General features: G+C 37.4%; 1 long non-coding RNA gene across 4 annotated transcripts in view; it reads left to right on the forward strand.

The window, feature by feature from the left end:
- The first annotated feature begins 667 nt into the window (after positions 1-667).
- LOC125323820 overlaps positions 668-25,612 on the forward strand; it is a 47,227-nt gene continuing 22,282 nt past the window's right edge. For 2 of the 4 annotated variants that reach the window (XR_007202664.1, XR_007202663.1), the window contains exons 1-3: positions 668-772; positions 13,427-13,519; positions 14,802-14,932. This is a non-coding gene — a long non-coding RNA (uncharacterized LOC125323820). Of the gene's footprint in view, positions 773-13,426; positions 13,520-14,801; positions 14,933-15,227; positions 15,296-16,390; positions 17,686-25,612 lie in introns of those variants that run through there. The other 2 variants (XR_007202665.1, XR_007202662.1) reach the window with 2 other exon arrangements.

Genomic DNA, 25,612 nt, shown 5'->3' on the forward strand with positions numbered 1-25,612 from the left:
ATACATAAAAATGAGAATCAAATGTGGTAAAGAAACTAGTAGTTAGACTAATAATACATGAAAATTTCTCTTTCCTATGCTATGTCATGCTTCTTGCTCAGGATTCCCAAAAGTAATCTCAAAAATTGCCTTGACAATTGAAACATATAACAAGGTGAAAAATTACATATGCCTGTAATTTTACAGTCTAACACTGATGGTGAGGCTCATATAAACTTTGGCCAAATATCACCTCCATCCTCCTTTTTCCACCTCATGCAAACTCCCATTATGTTTGCACTCGCTTTGTAATTTGAGTATGACTTGATCTTTCCTCATGTGCTGTGCTGGTGAACATTAATTTTACTCCAAAGAAAGAGCTGCCATCATTTTTCATTTAGATAGGAATAAAGACTATTCTATTTTGTAGCAATCATCTTGGTATGTTGTGTGTCTGTCTGATATGTTTCCAGAAAGCACCAGATAAATGGTGTAATATTTGAAAAACAGGGCACCATATATTTTGGATAGTGTCTAGGAAAGATTGCAAGATGTCCCAGACTGGCTCTGTCTGTGAGGTCTGAGACAGCCTTTCTGACAGAATAGATCCGTTACTTATCCAACCGGAAGCCACTTGTTTCTCCCTCTCATTTTTGAAGAACGAATTGAAGCCATATACCAGCAGGAACAGTAACTCCAGACAGACTCCAGATGATAGGAGGTTTGATGCAGCAAGGAGCTACAACAAGACCTTGGCTTGGAATACACGAGCAACTCCATGGCTAATGTTCAGGTACCTTGCTGAATGGAAATCTACCTGTAGATTACTTGGCTTCTCCTTATTCTTACTGAAGCATGGGAGACAATTCTTTTTCTCCTCATATTTTTCCCTGCTGTTTCCGACTTTGTAACGAGTGAGGCAAAGGTATGCGTCATGCTGAAGTTTGCTTTACCCATTCATAATCTGGCAGCAGCAGGGGTAGCAGAAGAATATTATCATGTACTAGAATACTTATAGAATTTTTTCCATCTTTTTAATGCAGTGTTATATTTTTATTCTGAGTCTGGGAGAAGATTTTTCCTAGAGTCATAATTTATGAACTCCTTTTACTTTCCATCCATTTTGTTGTGGGAGAAGGTGGTTAAGTTAGCTTAAAACATTAGTTTAAATGGCAGTTGAATTTTTATTTGAAATCCCTAGAATGATGAGGGCCTTTTGAGCATGAGACTAGAAAATTCCATTACATGGCAAGAATGGATAGCTCTAAGGACCATTCAGTTCAAAACCCTCCTTCTCCTTTATCTACTCCCTTTTCTGCAGCGCGAAAAGTTCCTAGTCAGCAGAACTTTTCATGGGAGCTGTTTCATTAGTAGTCTGAGTCTAATTCTTCCATCATTTAATAATTTTAATGATTTTGTGGCCACTGTAAATATACTGTGGTGAGCCTGCCTGAATCTAGAAATGGGAAAATCTTCGCTGACTGTTGAGAGATCCTTTGTGCCTCAATGTGATTAAACTTTTCACTTTCAATTGTCTAAAGACTGTCAGGATGAATTGATTGGTTGTTTTTTTTTTCCTCTAGGTGTGCAGGAAAAAATATCTGTTAATGATCAGAAAATATGTAATTTCACTGAAAATAGCTGCCAAATATAATCCAACATGACTATAAATTATATGGTGTTATGCTAAATAAATAAAAGAAGTGAGATAATCAAGAAAATTATTGAAATATGAGGAATTTCCTAGAAACATTTGGAATTGTTTTGCATTTACCCAGTGAAACATTTATAAAATTAAAGCTTTGTCCTTTATGAATTTAACACATCAACCATCCAGGATCTATCTCGTGAGTTTGATAAAATGGTCATATTAGTTTTTCATAATTAATTTCCCAGAAAAGGCAGGAGTCTTAATCACTGTTATTCTTTGTGTAAGTGCTGGAATGGCTGGGAAAGTATTGCTCCTGGACAGAGTCTGCAATGCAGGTATTTCAGCTGGTTCCAATTTCTATTGTGTAACACCTAAGGACTATCAAATATGGCCCATTTTGGCCTCACTGAATGTTTAGCCAATGTCAACATGATAATAGGCAGCTCTAGAGAAGCCACTTTGCGTTACTTAATTCTACTGTAAGTATGCAGTCACTCCTATTTTACTGATTCAACCAAATCGGCAGCTGGATGAAGAACAGCTGGATAATACCGGTCCAAACTCTTCTCCAGTGTCCTCTGCCATGAAGGGCCATTGTCCTCAGACTGTTAGACTGATTCTCAACATCTGTACTTTTGACATTTGTTTTATTTTGGTTCTACCTTTGGAAGTTCAGCTAGCCATATTGCTAAAAAAGCAGAACAGCAGCATCAGACAACAACCCATCACTCCAGTATTGTTTCAGTCACATACCAGAAGCCTCTAAGAATGCTGCTTATTCACAACTGGCTACTTCAATATTTTTGGCTCTGGGAAATTGTTTCATGCCCCAACTTGTACACAGGCAGACACACTCACACACATACACACATACACTGAATTATTTGGAACATTTTTGTGATGCCAGTGAAGTCTCCACAGGCTTTTCATAGGCTTTGAAATCTCTAGTTCTAAGAGCTACAAGTGCTTGCAAATCTTCTTTCTGATTCAAATTAAGAGCTAGTTTTTTCAACCTTATTGCTCAACAATAAATTGTTCACAAGAAACAACAGATACCCAGACTACATTCCGATCAAGCTGTTTCTCTTGGGACAAAGTGGGAAATAAAAAAACAAAAGCATGTGAAAGATTCTACTGTTAGTATGCTGGAGGCAGCATAAGAAAGCAAAAAGACATAATTTGAATGTAATTGCATTTAGCAGTACCTACAGTGCCCTGCATCTTCAGATGTGTGCTGTCATTCCACTTTGAAAATTGTGATTTAAATGTCTTTCACATCTTTCTAATTTTATGATCTGTGTATAACTGGGTCTTCAATTATTTCATTAACTTCTTGGCACCTGTTTCTGTAAATAAAAGGTGTCAGGAATTGTGTTTCTCAGTATTATACCAAGAAGCTACATTAGGTAAACACTTTTTCCACCGTATTCAACACCTTTGTTGGTTGGCAAATATTTTTTTTTCCTTAGGAGAAAAATACCTTTTTGAACCAAAATTCACATTACTCATTGAAATACATATTTTCTTGCATGAACATGTATTTGATTTTGAGGAAAAATTATTAGTTCTATATTTTACATCAATGTCCTGTTGGAATTTTGAATAGTGTTAGACAGTTTGAGGGAAAATTGCACCTTTTCAATATCAGCCAAGAACAGCTCCTGTAAGTATTCTTCCTCAGAGTACCTTGTGTCCTGCCTGCATGAAGGAACACACCTCACGTGACTCCCTCAGATATTGCTCCCCTACCATGCTTTTTCATCTTGAGGAAAAGTGCTTTTTTGGAAAACACAGACAGAACATTTTTACACTAAGGAAATTCAGGCCCAGAGGGCTTTTCTGGCCCTTCTAAGAGCCCGTCTATGAGCTGGATGGTTTTGTACCTCTCTCCCTAACTTAGAGTTTCAGGCACATACTTGCTTTGAAGTAATTAGTCCATCCTGATGTAAAAGGATTCATCATGTAACATTTACTCGTTGGTAGTGAAATTTGTTTGGATATTTTTAATCAGAATAAAATACTTTCTTTTTTAAATCCATAAATAAAGACAGTATCATAGCAGCATCCCAAGGAGAAAGATGTAGCTTCAAAGTTAGCTTGCCTTGAGCCAGATGATGTCTCAAAGTGCCTTCCTGAGGCCAACCTGAGGTGATTTTCTCCATTATCATATTACAGAAGCTATATAACCTATCTATTTATTCAAATATGTAGACTCATGGAACCAGAGAGAGAGATTAGAGTATATTAATTCTGTAATGAGATAACACAGAAAATTACCCATGATACTTTCCTTCCTTTTCATGTGTGGTGTTTGGGACAAAGAGAATATTATATGGAGGGATCATATATAGGTTAAGTTACATCTGTACTACAAAGTGAAATGCACCTTTCTGTCTTTAAGCCAAATTTCACAATATTGTTGGCATGTATAAGTTGAATTCTTCTCTGTCAAAAAAATGGGTGGTCCCCTCCAAAAATGCCCACTGGGAATGATCTCAGGCCCCTCTGTTGCCCAAATGGTGCATAAGTGTGTCTGGCAGAGTGCTAATTGTGCCTGAACATGAGGGTGTATGAGTGAGGCCAAAAGCAGAGGTCAAGTCTTTCACCTGCCCCTCTAATCTAGTAAAGGCCCAGGTAATCAACTGTGGGAAGAGAAATAGAGCAGGGATATATGGTAGTATCACTCAGAGGCTTGGCTAGGGAGACAGAAAGAAGTTCTTAAATTTGTGCACAGTGTATTTAGGTTACAAACTAGGTAACTTTCTAGCTGATATTCATAAAAGGGGCGAAAGTAATTTCTTGGGTTTTTTTAAATCTGGGATGTGTTAAAACATCATTTAGGCTTTGTGAGATATGAGTTTTTCCCATACAGCTAAATAAAATGCATGCTTACTACACATATTTCATTTATAGCCTAGAGTAACATGTCTAGGAATTTGGAAGGGGGGGGCTGGTTGAGTAACAGAATGGGAATGAGCAAGTTAGTTTACTTTTAATAGTACACATCTTCTCTATGGCTTAATATGCACATGAGACAGCTGGATTAGTACAATAGATACAATCAATACAATCAATTAAGCCAAGAACTAACTAATATTTTTATAAATGAACTATATCATGTCCACAGAAATGATCATAAACTGACAAATAATGTAAATATAGAGAGCTTTGACCCTGTACCAAAATGTTTAATTGCCTGTTATACAATAAGGGAGCATAAGAAGCAAACCTAGAAAGTAGTATTTGAATAACAAATTAATTTATTTGGGGGTGGAACTGGAAAATGAGCATTCTTTTTAAATGACTTAATTTTGTATTTGTAGAAACAGATTTCAAAATTATTTCAGTCTTACAGGCAATGTGAACATGTTTGTTTCATAACGTCTTCTTTCCCTCAAGTCAAACTACAGTGAAGCTTGTGTTTAAATAACATTATGTTTGTGATGCAAACTGACCAAGAGCCAGAAAACTCAGTACTTGGGCTGATTGATACTGTCTTCAGTTCATGCTGTGGTATCTATTTCCCCTTTTCTTCTTCACAAAGCCATGAGCAAAGTATGAAGTGTCAGTGTAATGCTGAATTTTCTGGCTTTTGTCAATTCATGTCACAATATCAACAGTGCTTAAGCACAGAGAGGGGGCCTGTATTTAGTAACAATATCAAATTACATCAGAGACACTCTTTTTTGCTCCACTTATTGCTGAACAGGCTGTTTTGTGGAATTCAAAGTACATCTAACTTGACCAGCATTTGGGTGTGTTTGGCTTGGAATGTAAATGTCCTCTCCAGTCGCATATCCCCAAGGTCTCAAACAGAAATAATTCTAATTTCTTGCTCTCTTTGCATGTATAAATCTTTGATCAAAGGTGTTGTGGAAGCACTGAGGCTAGAACACGTTCTCCTTATAGAAAGCAAAAAAAAAAAGAAATAATCAGGACAGCTGTAATGCTCATGTCTAAAATTCAGCCAGAATGTTCTGGCTTATAAATGGGGTGTGTGTGTACAGAGCACAAAGCAGGTACCTTGTTTTATTTTCTTTTATGTTTCAGAGTGGACTGTTTCTATGGGAGGATCACAGCATGTTTTTTATCATATTGACCTATTTCTGTAAATGTTTCTGTCCTAAAGCAAAGATAATAATACATTGTAGACTTCCCCACCTCACATTCCATGAGGCTGGTAGCATTCAACTTTAAATCAGGTTTATCATAGCCCTATTTTGCACTTCAAGAAAAACTATCTTTAAACATTTGCCTGTTTTTCTATTTTTTATGGTGACAGAAGAGTTTTCAGAGATTGACAGGAATACTGATTAAAGAATGAAGAGATTTAATTATGAAGGTACCTGCTGGTGCAGCTCTGCTTAAACATTGGATGTGTTTTCAGGATCAGCCTCCTTTCCAGAAATGTTTGACTCAGCAAGAACTGGTTAAGCCTGTAAACTCCTATAATAACTTTATATGTTTGAAATAATGAGAATAAGCATTCTTGAGACATTTTGCTAAGAAAACATGTTATTCTGAATGGCAAATTATATTATATTTTAATAGTAGATTATGTTGTACAAGCTGCCAGATAACTTCCAGTAGCATGTTTTTAAAGTACTTAGGATTACAGTGTAAACCTCAAAAATAGAACTAAGACAGATCTCTAATAGCAAAGATGATATCAAGTATAAACAGCCTTAAAATATCCCACATTTATATTGACTTGACAGACTAAGGCAACCTCCCAAAAGCCATTTTTTATTTTGTTTATTGAGGAAATACAGTAACAGGCATTTTATCAATGTAAACAATATGTAAGTAATTGAGTATTAATCCTTGGCAGGGTGAGGTTACTAGGATTGACTGTAACTGAAATAAGTGCACTAAAATACAGTTTGGAAATCACTTTGATGAGTAAAATATTAGAACTCTTTGAAGGTTTGAAAGCTGGAAAGGGTGGTTTGTGGTCAGTGTTCTAATAAAAGATGCCTAATCTTTCTTCATCCTAGATCGTGCCCTCAAGTGGATGGTGTTGTAGAGGAATTAAGTATTCAGGAATAATTTATTTTTTTCCTATTTCTTGAAGAAATTATTTTTGATAACTGGGTTGTGGTAGGAGTATTTTGCCCACAGAAGAAACCTTTTCTACAGCCTTATAGTTTCCTACAGGCTAACATCTGCTCCCATTACCACCTTCCACTTTTCACACTGCTACTCTCTTTTGCAGGCTTCTTTCTCTCTCAGCCTGTGGTTCTCTAATACTCAAATTCTACCTGTAATTCTGCATTTTGTGAAATCTGCAGTGGTGGAATAGAGACAGCAAGGAAAGACCACGCGGAGCTCTGCATATTTTTAATGGATAGAAGTTATTCAGAGAAAGATGAAGCAGGACAATAGGGAGGGATGGTGTCTGAGGAGCAGTTTATGAGGAAAGGAAACTGCTCAAGGCAGAGGGGAAAGGGATATAACTTCGAGTAGAAGGGGAAGGAGCACAGTGGGTGTACAGGAAGACTTCGTGTAGAAAGCAGGAACTTAAAAATTGTGACAAGAGAAATACTTTCTCCAAACTTAAAAGAAGGAAAAATAACCTAAAGAAACCCCGAAGTCCCCCAAAATGAAGCATTTACAGTTAGGTTGCTCAAGTGTACTTCCCATCAGCACAATCATTTCAAATCAAGGAAACCACTTGTGGAGCCAGCATTAACCAACCTCAGTTTACACATCTTACCACCTAAACATTACAGTACCCATAGCTATTTTCAGCTCCCTCAACTTGATAATAAAAAGCCTTTAATTTCAGCATATAACCTTGTGCAAGCCTCATATCCATTTCCTTTAAAAAAATGTACACTCTTTGTTCTGACCTCATGTTTATCTTTCTGGTGGCTAAGTTATTAGCTGTCTTCACTTGGCTAGGGCAAACATCAAAGTGGGTGTCTTTGAATAGCATTTTGAGAAATTTGAGAAACTACATAGGTATTTCTTGTTAGAGATGAAAGGATGTTTTTAAGTAGAACAGATGAGACTGTGAGTGTATATGTACATTACAAAGTTTATTTAACAGTCTGCTTCTATTTTTTCAGTATTCCAGTATATTCAGCTTCCTTGATCACCTTGGACATTTCAGAAATAATTTAAATTATGCCAGTACCTTTGGCGCTATATGATATTACTCATATGCTAAGAAATATGTTACCCTTACCTATGTTGTTTATGTATTTTCCTATTCTCAAAGTATTTCCCTTAATCTTCCTTGTTATTCTTTACAAAATCTCTATGTATTACTATTTTCCCACTTTTTATTCACTTTTTTTTACTGAATTCAGCTCTTCAGGCACTAGCAGATTTAGAATTTCTTTTATGTTTGGAGATAACATGACATTTCTTTGTTATGCTACTACACCTCGCATTTCTTTCTGTACTCTCTGTTGATTCTGTGCGAGTTAAATATCACACCAGAATAGTCCCCTGGTGAAGGCTTCACAGTGAGTGCTGCGAGATGAAGATGGCACTGCTGAACTAGATGTTCAAGCAGGTCTGGCTAGTGGAAAAATATGTGTGGGTCTGTGTGTGCATGTGGAAATGAATAAGCAGTCAGGAGAAATACTGTTTGCAAAGGGAGACAAAAAAGACACCGACACAGAGGAATGTTACATGTGGTGCTTGCATATAGAGATAATTGATATCTGATTCTTAGTGGTCAACACATTTTCCTGGTTCAGCTAGCACTAGATTACACAGCAGTCACTGCAGAAGTTCATATGACTGAGTAAGTAGTCTGTTTTTTTTCCACTGAACCATTCCTTTGTCTGAGGGTGAAATATTCATTCAAAAACTAGAAAATTAGGATCTCTCTCTTTCTATTTTGAATTTGCCAGTTACTTCCCTATATAGAAAAGTTAGCTACTGAGTTCAGTTATCTTAATTAGTTGTTTATGCAAGCTAGTATAGCTAATATAGCTCTGAATGTAAAAGAGGAAAAAATTCTGTATTTAATTTAGCACCTAAATTGCTGGAAGGGGGAGAGGAATTCACAAGACCACTCAGAAGAAGCGTGAATCGACATCTATCCCTGCTAGATTAGAGAGGGATCCAAACAGGCATTTTATACACTCCTCTTCTAAATCACACCCTGATCCTCTGTCGCTTTGACTTTACTTGTGGGTCTCAGTGGAGCTGCTCACAAGTGTTAAACAGATGCATAAGTGTTTACAGAAATGAGCCTAAGAGAATGACATACTTAATCCTTCTGCAAGATTGCAGGGAGGAGCTGGAGCAAATTCCAGCCAAGCATTCCCCAAACTCCAGATCAAACCAGAGAAGGCGAAGCTGTCTGCTGCAAATGAGAAGTGGGATGCCAGACAGCTTACTTTGCATAAGCTGCCAACCAGTGTTCCTAGCATGTAACCTCAGGAGCTACTGTTAAGTAGGAAGAACTGAGTTTCCACAAATGAGGAAAGAGCAGTCAATAATTACTCAAAATGACTGCAAATGTACCATTTTATGGTGAGAAACAGAACAGATAAAATAAAGAAATGTCCAATTAGATACATCATAGATGAGAATGGAGTAGAGTCTGGTGAGTCTGGTTCACCAAACAGTTTCACATCAGCCACACTGAAGATAAACCCAAATGTCCTTGTCCTTCTCCTGCTGGTGAAAGATGTTCACTGGGCAGGTAATAAGATGCAGTGAAAGAACTGTTTTGAAGATAGGTTCTGACAGTGATGAAGAAAGGTTAGAAAGATTGCTTCTAAAATTACTGGATTAGACCTGGTTATCTTAAGTTATGACTGTATCACCCTTTCATAAATAAAGCTTTCCTTGTTTGCATACAGTGCTTGCAAGCTGGCATTAAAGAGGGTGCACCTATTTTTCTGTCTTGATAAGGGAGATAGGTGGATTAGTCATCTGTATGGACTTTGAAGTATCACAAACCTATGCTTTCTCCAGCCTTTTTCAAATGAGTATAAAGGGTTACTGTTAGCCAAAAAAGAGTGGTATGATTCTTTCTATCACTCATCTGCCCTTTTGGATTCACCATGAGTCTATGTTTTCTTGTTTCTTTTTTTTCCTTTCTCCTGCTGCTTGTGTCTTTTCAAGATTAACAATAGCATGCTATTAGTTTTCATGATAGTTTGTGATTATAATATCTGAAAAGAAATTCAATCTACCCAACCCACCACATGCAGGTATCTGGTTTTTCAGACTTATGAAATATGGCTGAATTAATTTCTAGTCTGTTAGCTCACAGTTCTGTAAATGGAAAGGCTCCACAGAAGCAAGAAACTTGTTAAAGTCCTTTACAGTTGATTACCCTTTAGGTAAACTTACCTACATACACATGCAAAGACAGACTGACCTAGTAGGACTTTGTCCTCTTTAAGTCTCTCTCATTTTCAACTCACAATCACAGAATCACAGCATGGCTGATGTAGGAAGGCACTCCTGGAGATCATCTAATCCAATCCGTCTCTTCAAGCAAGGTCACCTAGAGCAAGTTGCTCATAACCATGTCCAGACAGATTTTTACTATGTCGTAGGATGGGGGCTCCGAAATTTCTTTTGGCAACCTCTCCCAGTATTTGACCAGACTTTTAGTTAAAAATAATAAAAATATTCCTGTACTTTAATTTATGCCCATTGTCTCTTGTCCCATCAATGGGTGCCACTAAGAGGAGTCTGGTTCTTTGCTCTTTACTCCCCACTATCACTCCATCATGAGGTCCTTCCTGCACTGGCTCTTCTCCAGGATGAATAGTCCCTGTTTTCTCAGCCTTTCCTCGCAGGAGAGATGCTTCAGTCCTTCCATGACTGCAGTGGCCCTTTGCTGAGCTCTCTTCTGTATGTCCATGCCTCTGTTGTACTGGGAAGCCCAGACCTGGGCCCAGTGCTCCAGGTGAGTCTCACCAGTGCTGAGCAGAAGGGAAGGAATACCTGCCTCACCTGCTGGCAAGGCTGCACCTAGCACAGCCCAGGAGGCTGTTTGCCATGAGACTGCACTACTGTCAAGTGATCACCTCAGGGACTGACAGAACCCCCAGACCCTTTCTGCAAAGACGCTTTCCAGATGGAAATCTGACATAGCTCCTTTACTGCTCTATTTAGGCAGGCTCTGTAAAAGTGTTTTCTTGTCTCCTATACTCATCCTTTTATTTATAACATTAGCTTGACCAGGGTGGCTTACTTTAGTACGCTTCCTTCTGGAAAAAATAAATCCTTAAATTTCCTTACTGATTCTTCACTAGGTGGTTAAATACACAAATATTTTAGAAAAGGCGGCTGTTCATAGTAGGACCAGTAATAAAGCTATGAGAAAATCTATTGGTAGATTAGTAAAGTAGAAGTTACTAATAGAACAAGAAGTTAGGGAGGAAAATGCGTCCAACTCACCACACATCATTATAGGAAGCTGCACAGCACATATTTAAGTTCTTTGTTGCATTGTAGCCTGTGGTTTTATGTAGTATAAGCAGAGCTGTGTCAGTTCATGCTATTACTTCACATTATTTCTATGAATCTTCCTGGTAATAAAATTTTTATTCTGTTAATCAATGGAATGTGTTGAAGTGGGAGACTTTTTTGTTGTTTTTCAGCAGGATGATGTCTAATTTATTTTCTTAAATTTTCTGCCTAATATTTTAATTTGATTTATGTCTTGCCCAATTATTATATTATATTATATTATATGTAACTATATTTTCATTCTTCCTTCTTGTTCTTCTGGAGTTCCTTAAATTAATCAAATAAGTTTTTTTATGCTCTTAAATCAGTTTTATTTCCCTTTTAGGGGGGGAAAAAATGTGTGCTTCCTTTTTCTGCAAATAGAACTTATGAAGAAACTTATTTTGTTTCATTTGAGTAACTGTTTAAAAATTCATGTTAGTAATTTTTCTGTTGATGTTTTAACTCATTCATATTTTTTACTTTCCTTTGCCTCCTCCTTCTCTTTTGGAAAGATTATTTAAAGCTTTCAGACTTTCTGTGTATGGAATGTACTACTCTAAATGTCCTGGTTTTGTTAGGTCTTCCTCAGGTAATTCCTGAAGAAGAGATTAAGGAGCTCACAGCACTTGCTTGCTGTCAGGCAATCTGGGAATACTTAACTTTCTGGAAAGTATTTTTTCTTTGCGAAAACAACTCAGAATCTTCATACACTGACCAGTTCTGTCTAAAAGGCAAAATCATTCTCTATCTACCAAGAGGATGCAGGAGCATTTGCTCTTTCTCGAATGTTTAGAGGCATATTCTCACAAGTGAACCTAGGATACTTCTTTCTCTTATCAAAAATCAAGTAGGCGATAGGATTTGGAGGAAAAAAAAAAACCAGAATCTCGGACTGGAAAACTCAAAGTGTACAGGGCTGTCAAGCAGTAGCAACACAGTATTCTACATTGTCAATCCAGGCATACCACTTAAGAATAGACTGATCATCTAAGAACAAACAAACAAAATAAACAAAGATAAGTAAAGCAGAAGAGTTAAGTATGTTTTGGAAAGCTACATTGATGTATACAGTGATTTAAGACACTGAAGATGTCTTAGAGAAGTTCCTGTGTGGGGTGGTACAGAAAAGAGTCTGGTTGCCAGCCATCCATCATCAGCCCCTTCAGTTTCCAGTGGAAGATTGCAGGGAAACAGGATTCTTTTTTTCTGTGCTGCATACAGCCCTGGCAGATCAGGATGTCTTTTTTCTTGGATATTTAAATCTAGATTAATTATGAGTCTGCTTTTCCCCATGTTCTCATAGAGAAGAAAGTAATTAATGACTATTAAATGGTTGTAGTATGAGGCCTAAATTAAACAATGTCTTCCCTTCCCATGTTTAGATAAGATAGGTTATAAAAAGTTAAGTACAGATGGACTATGACAAATGCTGTCATCCAATTTCCCATTGCTTTCCTGATGGCATGTCTTCTGAAGTAATTTCTGAGTAGTTTCTACTTTCACTTAAGAAACAAAAATCTTGCTGCAACTTTTTACACAGTAGAAAAGGAGGCAGATTTTTCTTTAATAGCTAAAAAAATTAGGCATTGGCTTGGAAACTCCTCCTAGTAAAAAGAAGAATAGAGTTAAAAACTTTCAAGGATTTCTGAATTTCAAAATTTCAGTTGGATCAGATACTTGTTGGAAACAAATCTACTTTTTAATGAGCCTTTTTGTGGAGGCTGGCAAATCAGCTGTGTGTGAATTCCAGCCTGTCAGATGCTTGCAAAGGGTTCACTTGGAGTGTTTGCAGATCACTCTTCATTACCTGAAAACAGTTCCAGAAGCCTCATGGCATGTATCCCAACCACTACTATGGCCAACCAGAGCACCTCATACACCTCAGTGAGTGACTGAAAGCAATTCCTGCTTTTTGGAGTTTGTCAATAGGAAAATAAAGCAAAACAAGAAAACCCACAAAACCCAAACTGTGCCCCACTGTGTGTTTGCAGAAGAACAATAATATAGACAGCAAAAATCTGTCCTGTCCCTCTCTGACATTTATTGCCCAAAATTGCAGTCATGCTTGCAGGGCAGACCACTGATAATTCTACCCTGTTGGGAAAACTCTGTAAGTCAATTTTTTTCTTCTTAAGTTACATCACATCTTTTACCATAAAAGTATTACAAAACCCAGGCATCTTAGAGAATTGTAACTGCACCTGAAATCTGTGTTTTACCCTGTGGTAGAGATACTCTTTTTTTAAGAGAAAATCATTGTTGGGGTTTTTTTGGGGGGGGTGTTATTTTGGTTGGTTGCTTTGGGTTTTTTATTTTTTTAGTTTTCAAGAGATTGGACACTTTTTTTTTCTATTCTGTAAGCACTTTAGTCTGATACCAGAACTGAGCAAGTCTTGAGGACTGCCTTGAATCAGGATGACTGAAGAACAAGACTTAGGCTAAATTGTACCAGAGGTAAACATAACTAATGAAAATTTGGAGCATGTGAATGTAGAGTTTTAATTCTAGCTGCATTACTTTTGCAAAATTTTCTATCTTTCAGTGCAGATAAAGACCCAAACTGCCTATGCCAACTGCTGAAAAAAAACAAAAAACCAAATGCATTGTGTGCATTTACAAGACTGGATCCAAGATGTGTTCACAGAGAAGCTTTTTCTTGCTGCTTTTCTTGCAAATGTAGGATTTACTAAAGTGGCTGTAGCTTCAAACCTTTCAGACAAACCTCTTCTGTCAATTTGATGGAACTGTAAGACAACACACACTGCAAAGTTTAAATAGTTACAGCTTTTCTGACATCTTGTTACTGACAGAGCAGTGACACACCAGTTAAATTCTCTTCCTCCTTCACTTTCTCCCCACTCCCCTCCCCCAGCTTATAGAATATGCAAGGAAAAGCTAATTGGCAGAGAGCCATTCTGGCAAGCTGCACGATGTGTTCAGCAGTTTGTTTGATTTATACCATTGGAAGTTGCCAAACTTTTTGTCATTTGGTTTAATATAATGTTGTTCCTTTAACAATTTTTTCTTCCATAAAGGATTTTTATTTTGCTCAGTGGGATTATAATTTGAAGGTATAATTAGCATCTTGTTAATTGTCAATAATTACACATGTCATTCACGGAGCTCTTGCAAAGGACATGAGATTCATTTAGCAGAACTTCCTCGAGCTGGTGTTCAGAGGTCCCTAATGAGCAAAGAATAGAGCAGGAGTGGATCTAATAATATAAATTGAAAATATGAATACATATAAGCAATCTAAATTTAAATTCAAGACAAGACAGTGGCATGAATGAGCCTCTCTGCTATCAAAAGAGATGCACAACAGTGTGAATTAGCAACCTCTGTGCTCCAAAAATTACAGAGACAAAAGAAAATAGTACTTTGATGTTGGGATTAAAATTTAAATTTTCTGTCAATATTTGTGCAAATGTAATGTAACATACAGACTATTGAAGCCAATGCAATGATGAAAATTAATAATTACTTACATTGCAATGGTTTTTGCCACTGCAGTGACATTTTGTGATGTGCAACCACAGCAGAATTTGATTGTTTCTGCTCGTATCATAGTAATTGCAGGGTTCCCATTTAGGAAAGTGTCTCCATTGAGAAAAATCAAGAGTATTTCTGTAGTAAATTTGGCAGCCTTGCATACTTACAACCTGTTTCATATCAAAACAGCATAATGGTGCAGATTCCTATGAAAGAATAACTGGATTTTCTCATTCCTTGGCAGGTAGAACTCTCAGAGGATCAGTGAGCTAGAGGAAATTTTGTCTTCTCCTTCAAGCCCATCAGTCTGGGTCGTGTAGAGGGGGAATTGAAACCTCATTTTGGAGCAAAGGAATCTTGTCATTTACAATACCTGTAAGTTACTCTACCACAGAAACAAAGCATGCAGTATCCTCTGTTAGAGGTTCTTGTTTCTGCTGTGGCTTACCAAAGGGAGATCATCTCACAGCTTGTTCTCCTCCCTCCACTCGTGCTGTGGGGTTGATACTGTCACCAGGTGTCTAACATGCCCTTATTTTCCTTTCTGCCACTGTCATCCCCTCAGACTCAAGAGGGAGAGGACCACTGTGCCAGAGGAGTAGGAGGCAAGCCCAAAGGGGCAAAGTGTCGGTCGGTGTAGTCCTTAGATAAAGCCTTTGCCTGCTTTCAGTTTACCCAGAGCCAATATGAAAGCCTGCGGGATCCAGTCCTGGAGAGCTCCATACGATGAAAGGCAGGGTGAGTTTGCTTGGTCAGCTGAAGACCAGAGCAGTGCAGGGCAGAATCTTTTGCATCTCAGTGTCCCATGCTGAGCTGCACACTTCTCAAACACAGGCTGCATCCTGAGACGCTGTGTCCAGGAGTTGCCATAACCTTCGCCTGAACTCTTAGGTTTTGCCCCTCCTCACGAAGGGGATTCATTCTTCTCTCTCCTCGGGAGAGCTCAGCTGACTCCAGCTGCGTTAGCTCCAGCTAGGTTTTTTGTTGGAAAACTACTTGCTCCCCATATTTCCATTTGAATGCAGTTCATTTTCTCCACCCATATGGATGACTCCAGACATTTTCTTATTAGGTCTCCTCTTTGTTGTTACATGACTATGGTGGAGTATTTCCCTTAACCATCTGTCTTCTGAGAAGTACTTTGAATATTGTCAGGTGTTCATGCTAGCACGAGTTTCTTCTTGTATTCCTCAGAGCCTTTTCAGTCAGTTCCTTTTCTACTTGACACAGAGCTACAGCAGCTGGTTGCCAAAGCACTCCATCACCTTTGTTAATAATCAGATTTTACTGCCTCAGTAAAAAAAGGACAAGAGCGAGGATTTAAAAGAGATTAGCCTTTAACTGAACTAGAGGGGACTACAAATATCTTTGGTTTATGTGAAAGATCTAAAAGTTTTTTTGTCTTGAGGGTATTAATGTTTCCTTTTAATTAAATTTAATTAGTTAAGTGCACAAACATATTTAATTTCTTTTATCATCTTTCTGATATTTTTCTTAATCCCTGGGATTCTATTATATAGCATGATTGTCAAAAATTATGTTTGCTACAACATAACACTGTTTTACTAAGAACTCTTTGTATTTTCAATAGAATTGTCATTTGTTTTGCTCTTTTTAGATAGTCAGCTCAAAAAATGTGCACAGCTAAAGAAAAAAAGCAAAAAATCAGCATAAAGTATCTGGATGAATAATGTAATAATAATCTATTTGAGTGCGGTGTCACAGATACCCCTGCACTCAGAACAAACAAGTCTCCCCAACCACACTTCAAATTTAAACCATCTTCAATGTGACAAAAGCCAGATAATGAAATAGCTCCATCTTCTCCTTCAGAACTGACTTCAAGAGGCACAAGAAACTGACTTATTTATTTGCATGATTTCTTATTCATTCTCCTGTTAAATGGAAGATGTTGGTTTGAACTGTGCCAGAAGAAAGGGGAAATCCACACCCTCCTGTTCCAGGCAGTGCCCAAGGCAGAGAGTCTTAGCTAAGGAGCTGCCAAACCCATGAGAATTCATTAGGCTCACTCTGCTGATGAAGACAGGGCCCAACAAAGTGTCTGAAGATGCTGCTGTGGGAAGGAAACTCAGTTTCTCCTGGCCAGAGCAGAGCCAAGAACCAAAAACGCTGCTGTCTGCCACCTACTGCAGTCTGGTACAGACAAACCTGCCTGTTCCCACTGCATGTTCAGGAGGATCCAGCAGAAAGCAGGTAGCTCAGGGTGTGAGCCAGGAGGCTTTTGTTCTCAGGGCCAGCTTGGCTGTGGGATGTGAGAGGCTGGCTGGAGTGTTCAGGATCTGGGTTTGCTTAGTTGTGTAAGATGGTGATGTGCTCTTTCCTCACTGCATGCAATAGCATGGAGCCTGTTCCCACTTTCTCACCTTGGCTGCTGTGGGGGACCATGTGTGGAGTGCCTGGTCCTGTTCCTTTAATTGCATAATTAAAGTTAAGGGAAAGGAATAAAGGAAAATACTCTCACAATCCCTCTCCTAACACACATATGGATTGCCAGAGCAGCCTTTCTTTAGCTTAGTTTCCAGTACCTGCTCCAGTTAGTTCAGATTCTTGTGGTTCAATTTCTTTTTTTCCCTGCTGAGAGCTTAAACCACTGTACCAGGGAGAGATGTGTGCTCTCATTTGTGCAATACCCTGCTAACCCATGTGCATCTACTCTGGAAAGCCCTGATTGCGACTTATGCCCCATTTTTGGTGAAAGCAAATAAAGTTTAGAGTTAAATATTTCAAGAACTGTTTCAGTGATCTGGATCCTGTTTTCCAGGTGAGGGTCTAATTCCTCTTGCATTTAATCCACCAGAAGAAGCACAGGTGATGCTGGAAACAAACCTTGTCCTGTGCAGGCTGGAAAGCCTAGAAATGCTACAGATGCCCTTTCTGCAAATAAATCTTTGTATGGTGCTGCTGAAGATTCAAGGTCTTAAAAGAGAGGAGGATCCTGTCTTCAGTGCTCTGAAGGTGCATCTAGAGCAGGACTGACTGTTGTGAACCCCAGTCTCACACTCATGCTTAAACTATTCACAACAGCATGTTGACAGAGACAGCACAGTTGTTTTACAATTCATGTTGAAAGAAAATTAAGGACTAAACACAACAGCAGAGGGTTTTGCTTCCACCGTACAGTGAGATATTTCCTGTTGTATTAACAAGATCTGGGGCCATGAGAGAACAATTTAAAAGACACAGAATTAGCTTTGTTTCAGGCTCTTACCACTTCAAATCCTACCTTTGGGTATCTCATCTCAAGGATGCAATTACTTTCAGAGCTCTATCTGTCATTATCACTATTATGAGACATGATGTGCTTCATATTCTCACTAAAATTAAAGAGAAAATGGAAGGCAGATAGTATAATGCAGTTCAATATCACTAAGAGATGAAATGGTATATATATGTGTACACAGGGAGAGTTTTAGCTAAATTTGGTTTTTTGTTCATAGTACCCTGTAGGCCAATCAATGAAATTGCATCTTTTACTGGCCCAGCCTAGTGCCAAGTAATTCTCTTCTCTTTTCTGTTATCTTTACCTCATTTCCTAATGATTCCTCAAGTGCTCTGCTCAAATTAAAGTCTAACACTATATTCTTTTGTTAAATCTTTTTGCAAAACACATTTGTATTATAAATAAATGAAATGAAACCACTGAATAACGCAGGCACAATATATACATCTAGAGATCTATTTTTAATATCTTCAAACTCAAGTAAAGAAGAGGAATGCAAATAAGGCCATGGGTAGTCTTGCCTTTTATGTATGTGTGTCTCACATACTGAAAAAAAAGTAGCTCATTGTGCTGAAGTTTTGGGTTTGCCTGTTTTACACCCTAAATTCAATAAAGCATGTTGTGTTAAGAACAGGACTATCAGCAGGTGATATTTAACTAGATCAGTGAGGATTTCTGATTTTCCCTGTTCTCCTTGAAGGATTGATAGACTTAATCCAGGTTATTTTTATATGTTAAAACAGAGTGCTATAAAATATTCAGCAGAAAATGCAACAGAAGAGCAAGCTGATAAACTTGTGTAAGAAACTGTGAGTGGAACAGAAAAGAGTTTTTAATGAAAGAGAAAATATAGCAAGGAAACAACTACCATAGAAATCTAATGAAAAAAATAAATTAACAAAGGTATCAGCAGACACCCTATGATCTATCTAGGAAAATAGAAATATCTTTTAATTGGTTAGTTTGCAGCTGGAGACTTTTGGAAGCAGAATGTAGATAGTCAGGTTGTTTATCTGGAAATCTAATACGTTTTGTGTTCATGTCACATATCCTCCTCAGCTCTGTTTTATTTTCAGCGGTTGTTGCCAATTCACTGAACTTTGTTACACATCCCATTATAATTAACATTTTTCTTAAACCTGGTCTTCCTTGAACACCTGAAAAATCTCATAAAAAAGAAAAAATAAAAATGTTTCTCTCTTAAATGCTTCAAAAGCGAATGTAGGAAAGTTTCCTGATTGAATCTCATGGCTTTTGCTGCAATCTTACGGGCTTTTTCAAAATTATTTTAGAACATGTGGCTTTGGCCATGCTGTCTGTGCAAATGTAGAATATGTATCACCAGTGGGGAATATATAAAAGATTCTGTGAACTTAGATTCTCTGCAGAGAGGCTTAGCTGTATTATAACAGCTTTCTGACTGGAGGACCTTCTATTCCAAGCATACCTGAGTCCTACAGAGAGCCTTGTACACCCCAGAGCTGCAAGAGATATGTGCCATAGAGCCTGCAGTGCACGTGCAAGATCTGGAGTGTCCTCATCTCCTTCTCAATTTCCATCCTGATGAAACAGGAAAGAGTTCCTAGCAATAAAATGTTGTTGGATGTTTTACTCTGCTTTACTGTCTGAGATTAAGATAAATAATGTTCTAAGATAAAGAAAACTGAAAAATTTTTAATGCCTAGAAGTTGCCTTAGTCTCTAGAAGTTTCTTTCATAATGTCTCTTGTAACTTTCTTTTCCAGCATTTTTAAATCATCTTTTCTCTGTGATGCTTTATGAATGTGTATCCAGTGTACTGTAGCAATATTTGTGTACACATTCCCACGTCTCTAAAGGAAAAATGAAAATAACTGTGGTTAAAGCTGTCATATCAGCTACAGAAAATATGTACTTGGAAAGTGAAAGGGATTTATTCTATAAAGCAGATATATGAAAGTCATTGCCTAGTACATATCGACTGTGACTTCAGTGCAGGGTAATACATAAATAAGTCTTCCTTGGTGGAGACAAGCTGCCAGGAAGAGCTCAAGTCACCAGACAGTAACAAGTTTGCCTCAGGCTGCTAGAGCAGCAAAATTTTCCAGGTTAGTGAGAATACGTTTACCACTGGACAGGGCTAAGACTAACAGTGTTAAAAATATTCTCTTCATCAACTAAAGCAGATCTCAGAAGATCAGAGGTCCCTGTGCAAGGTGGAGTCACATTTCTGCTGCATCATCCTCTAAGCAAACACTCCCCAAGGACAGTACTGACCCCCAATGCCCATTATTTCAATCCAGCTGTAAATAATGATGCTGAAAAATTTATTTCTGAAAACAGCCTTGTCTAAATTGGAAATTTTCTCTTTTTTATTTTTATATCTTAAAACTACCAAAGGATAAATACAGTAGAAAGTGCTTTTTTTTGGAAATTCCCAAAAGAAAAGCATGGTCCAAATATTTAAAGAATAGCTGGTCAAACCATAATCTGAAAGTAATTTACTCTTTACTAATATCACGTGGACATAAAATTAAATTGTTTGGATTCTGATGCATTCTACCCATAGCACACACTAATTTAACCTTAGCATCAGTAAAGACTGATGGAAAAATGAAGCTGTTAAACATTATTAAAAGTCAGAGAGATAGAGATTGGAATATTAGGAAAGCTACTTATTTTGTATTTTCTTCAGCATATTCTGGGCAGGAACATTTTGTACTTTTTAACACCCTCTCAACACTATTGTCCCAATAGCTAGGAACCCCCAGCCTGAGGTTAAGTTTTGGCAGGTGTCAGCTGGCCAGAGTGTTTAGTGAGACACCCCTAGTGAATTTTCATATGCTCCATTTATTTTGAGAAAGTGAAGGAACAAGTTTAAACAAAAGGCATAGCCAAAGGTAGAATATATTCTTCACTGTGGATAAGGCATCATGTATTGAAAGACATATTCCTAATCATGACTAATTCCCAAAGGAAATGCCGACACAAATCTCTCAAAAGTAGTGCTGAACTCTATTAAATTCACCTGATGGCAAAGGATCGACACCTCATAAGCCAGCAAAATCTGTGCTCACCACTCCAGCTTCTTACAAGACTTTTTATGGCAGAGTGATTACATATTTTCATTATCTCAGGCTAGTGACTTTTACTCTTGGACTTGATGCACTTGGTAAACGAAAATGTAAGGTCATATAACAGCCAAACACAGGATAAAAGAGTGAATATAAAAATAAAGTAACATTTCCTCATCCCCTCTTTTCCTTCCATCACTCCTGTAGTAGCTGAGCAAATACAATAGAGTTTGAAAAGATAAAAAAGACTACCTGAAGTCACTTAAAGTCATACTTTGATCTTGTCCCCAAACAATGAATGATCCTTTTCCTGGAAACTATATCTATGAACTACAAATTTTTTTTTAACTAATAGCATTAAAATTATTTTTTTGTTTATTCTGCACATAATAAATAGTTCTTATTAGCTGCCTTTGTACATATATAGATATCTTTATATATATATGGCTTTCTGAAATGCATGCAGATTACTGAGCATTTTTGTGCCTCAGAATATATATACAGGAAAAGGAATGAACAGGCAGATGCTGATAAGCCAAAGCAAGACCTGAATTCCTGAAAAACTGGAATGAGCATGTGTAGTAAAACATGCGCATCATTGCACATAAATGACTCAGATAGGTGTTCATAGGAAAGTGGCTCCTTTGCATGACAATCAGTTGGGCACTTTTATCTAGCTAGCTCACTCTTGAGGGTGAATACACCAAATACAATTAACATGAGTTTTCGTATGGTTAAACTGCTACTTAAATCTGCTCAAACTTCTGACAGGCAATGATTCTAAGAGCCAACAGTGGTTTTAGTGGCAACACAGGATTAGAATGGGCATCTAAAGTCCAGCTTCTTCTTAGACACAACATTATGTAGTCTTGTTCATAAACCTGTCAAACTCCATCTTTTTTATCACTGATAATCTCTTGGAAGGCTGTTTCAAAGGTCGTTCAATACTTTGATGCCTAGAATTATCTTCATTTCACAATTAAATTTATTAACAGGAAGCTCATACTGAATTATTTGTGACTCAGTGCACAAAAATTTTATCACTCAGATATTTTATCACCCTTCTGTTGCATCTATTGAGCTGTGAAGCATCCACTTAGCCTGAATTTTCTTAGGAGAATAAAGGTTATTTTTGAGGACTTATTTAGTAAGAAATGTGTAAGTAGGTCCCTGATGTAGTAATCCACCTGCAGAGCAAGTAGGTAGCATTATATTTCTTCATTATGCTTTTTGGGCTGATAGCTCTGAAAAAGAAACAGGAGACATTGAATACTTCATCACACTTCGTAAATACTGATAACACTGAAAACTCTGTGTTATCCATAGAAATTCTTCTCCAGCAGCAGGAAAAGAGCTGGTGTTGCTAATACCTATCAGTGCTAATCTGAGTGGGCAAGATCTGTAGAAGAAATTTATTTGAATGGGTGTGGATGTCCTTGGTACAGATAAATAAATATGGGCTGGTTATTTAAGTTCCCATCACAGCCCCCCATGAGAAATAAGCCCTTTAGGTTATGTCATGTATCTATTTCATAAGTCTACTCAGGAGGAAATGGTTTGCTCCTTAGAAGGACTTATGTTTCCTTACTGACAGTAAAGGTAACCTTGGAAAGAAGTCATCCTATGTTAGCTGCATTGGATAATCTTCTGTCTCTATTACATCAGGATGACTTCAAACAAGGGAATTCCATCCTTTCAACCTGATGTTATCCCATAGATCCTTTATGCTCTCAATATAATAAATAGACAGGCACTTCCAAAGAGCACTAATAGCACAGATCTGCCTCCACCTCTGTGAATGAAAACTGTTCACCCTCAGTTGAAGAAGGAGCCTATATGTGATATACATCTCAGCCTCCTTGGTTTACTTCCTAAAGTGGCAAGGGATAAGTACAGGCCAGAATGTGTAATCATATATCTGTTCATTTTACAGACACAACCAAAGAGCAGAGCTCTGTTTTTCATGAATCTCTAGGTTTAGAAATGTCAATCAGCCTATCAGTGTACTGAAATACTACCATAAAATTATTTACTATGTGGTGTTGCATTCACACACTGTAAGTCAGAAAATATAGCAACTTAAATAATAGTGTTCAAGAGATCCAGCAACTCTTGGAACATATAAAAATACATTAATATAAACCACTTGCCAAATGCTCACAGAGATGAGGACTGCATTGCAGACAACTCCTGAAAAGGAGGTGGGGTGGTGGGAGGGTAAATTCGTAACACGGATTATTCACAATGAATAATTCAGCTAGTCTTTTTACAACACACTTCCACCAGCTGGCTTTTGTGTAAGAACTTCAAAATATTTCAGTATGAATTGATTAAGGCTCTACACTACATTGATCTGGGTGTTACAAAAATTTGCTGTTCTCCAAAAAGCAATGACATTTGAGCAATGCAGTTTTGTACTGCTTCTCTTGACAAGTTCAAGAGAATATGTCTTTGAAAATTAGGAGATTTTTATTGAGCTCAGATGCAGAAATATTTTCATTTTGGTTTTCCTTTACAAGGAAAGTACATGTTGAATCACAGAATTGCTGATATTTCCCTTATAATGTATCACCTCAGATCACTGAAATCTATCAGTTTTGTTTCTAACTGCAGATGTGGACATTTTACAGCTAATGAAAAAAAGTTATGTGTGAGGAAAGTTCAACAAAAGCAGTCTTTTTCCCCCTCTCTTATTGAAACCCCTTGCAAAGAAAAGGAAATCCTTTGTTTTTTTTCTCCTTGGCAGTAAAATGCTGTAAGCGAGGGCTATATTGGTGCTAAATATTAGCAGCTGAGTTCCAGAGTAATGTATAAACAGAGTTCAAAGGCAGAAATAAATTTACATACACATTGCTAGCATAGTTTCTTTAACCACTGCAGTATTCTATACATTAATTTGAGTGCTGGAAAGCTCCTCTCTCTGTGGCTTGTATTTTAAAAACAAACTAAAATAGATGAAATAATTTCTGAGGCCGCAAATGGGACTTTGTGGAGACAGCACACATTAAGACTGAGGGCCTGGTAATGGCTTCTTATTTCTTCCCTTATATATACTGCTTATTTATCGTGTACTTGGAGGTCTGGCAATTTTTTTTCACATTTATGAAAGCAGCTGGGGCATTTTGTGGTGCATGTCAGTGGGTACCTCACCATACTCAAAAAGAGAAACATTATCTTACCACTGTGGGAAAATTATGTCTCATCCTCACTCATATGAATAAATATCTAGCCAGCTTTATCATTATGGTGACAAAGAATGCTATTCATTTATTTGGATAAATATATCTCATTTCCATGAATAAAAATTAAGGATAGAAAGATAGTTGTGATGGACTGAGAAATATCAAACTTTTAATTTAGTGTAGAGCAGCACTTGAAATCTTAGATATAGGTGAAATGTCCAGTTTCAGACATTTCCAAATCCAAACAGTAGAGATGTGTGTGAGACCTTTCCAGTGTCTTTTGCTTTTTCCTGGAAAAAGACTTCTACGTATTGGGTTTTCAACTGCTGATTTCCTTTGAAGCTCTGGTCACTTATGTCACCACCAGATGAGTAGCCCTCTGCATTTTAAAATTATGGCAACTGCAAAAGGTCACACTGGTAGCTCCAAGAGTGTAGAGTAAAGTGAAAATGAAAGAAATAGTTGGAAAATATAGGTAAATATTATATGCACAAAATGAAGGTAAAATCTTTGAGCATCAAAGGAGTTCCTTTTAGGCCTGAAAGAGGCTGATACATTGCATTCACATGAGCCTTGTGCCATTCCTGAAAAATTACCAACAAACCAAACATTTGAATAGAATCAATCTGTGTAAATTCTGCCTGAGAACTGGCCTTACTTCTGGTCACATGGATCTAGAAAATACCTGCTCAAGTTGCAGCAATTCTTCATCCAATATGGTTGAAATTGTAATTTCCTTTCCGTATTTAAGACTTTCAATATTAGAGGCCAAAACCTCACCTTTTGGAACCTTATACAGAGTATACAGATTTTTCTGGTGTCAGAATGATGCCTGGGATGCTAACTTATAGTCCTGGAAAGGAGTGAATGCTCTTTCCAAAAACAAGTGGTAGGGAGGAAGATCACAGCAACCACAAAAAAATATGTGGACAGAAAGGATTTAAGGTAGAGTCCATGAGATTTGCTTACTTTTATCTGTGCCTAAATTTCCTCTTCAGAATATTGGTCAAAACAAGTGCCAAAATTCTTGATACCTTTTGCAGAAATTTGTATTTAAAATACAAATATGAATGACTAATATAATGCAAATGAGACTCCTCAGTCAGTGACTCATTGCAAATAAAAAACAAACAAATAGATATCTACCTCTAAAAGTGTTACTGTTATTGTTTCCATATAGTTTGAAAAAACACACTTAACGTGACACATGATGAATATTTCTGTACTTTTTAACAGTATTTCTGACACATGGAAACAGAAAACAAGTCATTAATTGCATCATTCATATTTTTTTTGCTCTATGTCTGCTGCCATCCCATTCAAAACCTTGCTGCTCAGATTGTGCACAGGTATTGAGGTCTAGGGTCTCTTGCATAAAGACATTTTAATAAAAAAGCAAGAATACTGCAAGCTGCCAGCAATGGGGAACTCATCCCTTTTAGAGGAAGGACAGCAAATAATGGTATTTAGTCTGGTGCAGGCACCAGGTCCCTGACATTTAGTAGAACTTCTCCTCTGTCTGCATGTGATTTCCATGTGCTTCTTTTGTAGGCAGTGCTACAGATTGCTTTAGAAAAGGG

Source organism: Corvus hawaiiensis, chromosome 3 (assembly GCF_020740725.1).
Source record: "Corvus hawaiiensis isolate bCorHaw1 chromosome 3, bCorHaw1.pri.cur, whole genome shotgun sequence".
NCBI lineage: Eukaryota > Metazoa > Chordata > Aves > Passeriformes > Corvidae > Corvus > Corvus hawaiiensis.